Below are 4,480 nucleotides of genomic sequence, written 5' to 3'. Positions count from 1 at the left end.
CTGATGACGCTCACCTGCACTTGCTCGCGGGCGAAGCGAACACGCGTGGAGAGTTGAGATGCACTGGCCAGTGCGTCGCGCTTCTGTCGAAGCTCCTCCACCTGCCTGCCGCTGAGTTTGCGCTGCTGCAAGAGGCTGTCCAGCTTCTGCTCAATGGCCGGCAGCTGACTGGCGGTGCCTGAGCCGCTCACCTCCTGCTGCAACTCCCTCAGCTCGTCTCTCTTGAGCTTCAGCTGCTCCTCTCGAGCCAGGCCGCGAAGCTGCGCTCCCAGACGCTGATGCTTCACTGCACGATAGCACCACCTCATCTCTCAGTGGGCGTCATCATGGAGTGCGAGGGATTTGAAGATGACGTCGTTTCGTTTTACATCCCAAAGGTTATTGGCAGCCCAGCAACTTAAGCATCATATATGTATTCGGCATCACATATCAGCACTGGATGCTCATAAAATGGTGACCGCGTGAGGGATCAGCTGCCAAAGGCGCCGAGCCATGTCAAGTAAAGCAGCGGACCATAGAGCACCTTCGGCCGTGCACCAGACCTCATCTTGCAACGCCATAACGTCCTCATTGATAACATGACAGGCATAACGTCCTCATTGATAACATGACAGGAACGGCCATCAAGGGCATGATGCGGCGAAGTTCCTGGCAATTTGTGCAAGTTCCCCGCATCATGAAACAGACAGGCCAACAGCCTAGATCAGGGTCTCCACTTGGATTGAGAATATCCTTGAGGCATGCTGACAGCATGAGGTGAGCTGACACAAGCGGACAAGCAGACAAATGCAGCACCCAAGTCGGCACAAGCACACAATCAATGGCCAACGAAATCAGAATCGGAAAGGCCACGATGAGTCATGCGAGGCTCGAGTCATTGGCACCGTCGGTATCGCATGCGCACCATTGGCATCGTTCAGCTGCGCGTTCTTGGCGCGAACGTTGGCGTCATGAGTGTTGAGCCGTGATGTGATGTCGCTGAGCTGCTGCTGCAGCTGCTGTTCTGTGGAGCGCAGCGCAGTGCGCAAATCGTCCAGACGCCGCTGCTTGGATGCCTGGCATTCTGCCAGATGCGCGTGAAAGCGCTGCTGCGCAGTCTCCGGAATCGGGTCTGCTTGGAGCATCGGAATGTTGAAGCGGAGGCCTTCGGCCATCGTCCGCATGTGAGCATCTCGCTTTTTCACGCTCTCTGCACAGCAATCACACATTAGGAGATTGGGCTTTGTGCTCACTGAGTAAGAGATCCTGGGCGGCTTCGACAGCTGCTAATGGGCAGGGTCTAGTGCAGATGCAGCTGAGCCAGTTGGTGCCAGCAGTCCTATCAAGTGCAAGCGGATCTACTAACATACCTTCGCATGGCTGCAAGCAGGCTTGCTTCCAGTACGTGCATGGCTCCGCAACCGAGGAAAGTGCACATAGACACATGCCTATGGGAGTTGTGCATGCTTAGAAACTGCACGAAAGCCCACAGGATGCCACACATAAGCTGAGATGTCGTCCACCAGATGTCCTCAACCGCTTCTCTGTCAAATAGCTTTGCAACACGGCACCCTCAGACACAAGACATTCAGATGTGCAACGATTCCAGATGTGCCGTGCACTGATAAATGATTTCCCTGGTAAATGACATCTTCCGCAGCGAACAAAGAAGCACTGGCCTCACCGTGGTGGGCATCCAGCTCGGCTTTCAGCCTGACAGCATTGGCAGCCGCCTTCTCAAGTGCCAGCCGCTGCTCCTTCAACGCTTGCTCCTGAGCGCTCTTGGCTGCATGCAAGTCTTCCACCTTTTGCCGTTGTGCAGCGACTCGCTCATCCATCTGCATGCGCGGGTCTGTTCAGATGACAGAAAGCATGAACTCGCCAGAACGTCGGTACTTTGGTGCGAAAGTTGGACCCCAGGGTAAGCATGCTTTGCAGGCATGCACCCTTTTGGCCGTGAGAGTATGGGTGCCCAGTCAGACGGAAGGTAGAGCAAAATTCGTGACAGCTGTGACAACAGTGGATACGTCAGGATTGTAACGAGGACGTCATCTCTCTTGTCTCGTCAGACATAGTAAAGTAAAGTAATGTAATGTAACGTGATGCTTCACCAATCAGGAATTTGACCTTCATTGGTGCACCCAAAAATTCAGACATTGTCAGGAATTTGGCCTGCAAATCACCCATCTGGCGACATGCTAAAGTAGCAGGATCAAAGGTCTGCAACCGCACGAGCTCCAAGGTGCGGGGGACTGGAGTATAGGCACCAAGCATGCTGAGTTGGTGGCAGCGACGGCACATGGGATGGTGGACGGACGAGGCACGACACAGCCATGCACAGTTCACCCTACCATGCCATTTGTTATCTCACCCCATTGAATGGCATTGCAAACGAAATGAGGTGCACTATGTTCAAGCGGGCGTGTCCTCACCTGCTGCGCATGCTGCAGCAGATCGTCCACGCTGTTCAGAGCGCTCGACTTCTGAGACTCATCCACTTGCTCCTCGAGTTCGTTCGCCCTCTGCCTGGTGCTCTCAAGCAGCAATCGGTGGCGCTCCAATTCATCGTGCTTTTCACTCAGGGCTTGGAGATCTGCCTCGATGCCTGCCTTCTTTTCGCGCAGCCTGCGTATGTCTTGTGCTTCACAACACAGCTCAGCGATTCGCCAGACCCTGCAATTTGCGGGTCGCGACGCCGGGAAATGCAAGGCTTTTTTGAGCCAAAACTGGGGGTCAAACCCCATTCTGGCGAATCGCTGACATAGCTGCGGCGCATTTTGTCATGACATGCAGGAGGGCTGGCCCGGGTGGCTTCTTTGCAATTGTACTCAGATTTGGTGTGCTTGAAACTGCCAATGTGAATGAGGCTGCAGCAGAACAATAACAGCATGATCTCGGGAACCATGGTAATCATGATGATGTATGTTTACACAGCAATACTGCATCTACATGGACATTGGCAACTCCCATTGGCAACTCTCAAGTACTACGTGGGAACCACGCTATGTCTGAAGTGCAAGTTCATGTCGCTGTCCTTTTTCTGGTGCATCTGCTGGCTGTGGAGCGCAAAATGTGGGAGGATGGAGGTAACATACTGGAGGACCGATGCTTGCAGGTGCTGCCTCTGGGAAAGTAAATCACTCTCTGCTTGGGTGTCCCTAGAGACAGCAGTTCGCAGCCTCTGGGCGTTGTCCTTGTGTGTTTTGCAGTGCTCCAGTTGAAGCTTGCATTCGCGCAGTATCTGCAACAATACCTGACAGGTTCACTCTGTCAGGAACGTTGAGATTGCTGAATCAGGTGCACAAACGGGGGGGCCGGGGGGGGGGGGGGGAGCGAGGAGTCAGTTTGCATGGTGCACCGCCAGTTCTGCATTGAGCAAAACTTCCCTGAAAACTTTGCATGTAAATGAATGAATGGCGTCTACAGCATGCTTTCGATTCAAGCAGCCCTCCGCTGGCTGTTCAGTCACGACAGGCTCAGCAGGGTGAGGGTTTGAAGAAACTCAGCGCGGGACATGCCTGTTTTTTTTCCTTGATGATCGCTCGCATGCGTGTCAGCGCATCAGTATACTTTGTGGCAGCGAATATGGCGTCGAATTTTTCTTTCAGCGGTTTGCTTTCTGCTAGGGGCCAGCTCGAGTCCTCTTGGTGGACAAAAACGACGTTCTCTAGAATGGCGCGCGAGACGTTCATCATCCATGGTACCATCTTGTCAATCTGTGAGCATTTCTTGGAAAGGAGGGTGAGCTCTTGAGTTCCAGCCTTGAAGGTTTGGATGGTGCCATCAAGAGTCTTCAGCGACAGCTTGCTCTTCTGCTGAGAAAGCAGGAAACTGCGGTGCACAATGATGGGCGAGCCTTGCGCTGTGCGCAAGCGAACCTTAATCTGGCCTTTGACTTCAGTTTCTCCCGCGACCTGCACAGCATGCCAGGCTAGAAGCAAGTGCCTCAAGGAACGGTCCAAGGGTACCAAATTTCGGTACCTCTCGGTAAGCACAGGAACGCATCCATGAAGGGGAACGTACTTACCTTTGGATCATGAACAAAACTTTGTCCGTTCTTGCTGTTCGGGGGCCAAGTGCCTGTAGTGGCCTGCTTGAGACACTCAATGATTGTGGTTTTTCCAGCACCATTGTGGCCTACAATCAAAGCCAGCGGCGCCTCGAACTCCAGGGTCGTCTCATTATATGGACTGAAACTTCGGATGCCTTTGATCTCCAATCTCTCCACGGTGCACATGGTAAATGCACTCCGGGCCCTGTCTGTCGATGGAATTCAAATGCACCGGAGAAGTCGAATGCCGTTCCAGTATGGTGACAGGGCAACGACGTTTATTGCATATGCGATTGCGTTTGCATGACTACATCCGAGTGCAGTGCCTTTGCCGACGCCAACAGTGGCAATGAACGAATTAGCCGATATCCGACAGGCCCTATCATGGTGCACCATCATATCATCCTTGCCAAGGACTTGGAAACGGCTGCGGCCACCTCCGAGTCATAC

The 4,480-nt window shown here is 53.4% G+C and overlaps 1 pseudogene; it reads right to left on the bottom strand.

The window, feature by feature from the left end:
• Positions 1-2,965: 2,965 nt before the first annotated feature.
• On the bottom strand, positions 2,966-4,216 carry LOC149808618 (DNA repair protein RAD50 pseudogene; annotated as a pseudogene).
• Positions 4,217-4,480: the final 264 nt, after the last annotated feature.

This window comes from Nuphar pumila, unplaced genomic scaffold, assembly GCF_984573655.1.
Source record: "Nuphar pumila unplaced genomic scaffold, dmNupPumi1.hap1.1 HAP1_SCAFFOLD_2609, whole genome shotgun sequence".
NCBI classification, from domain to species: domain Eukaryota; kingdom Viridiplantae; phylum Streptophyta; class Magnoliopsida; order Nymphaeales; family Nymphaeaceae; genus Nuphar; species Nuphar pumila.
Note: the sequence above shows the minus strand (reverse complement) of the source record. Positions and strands in the feature narration are given on the sequence as shown.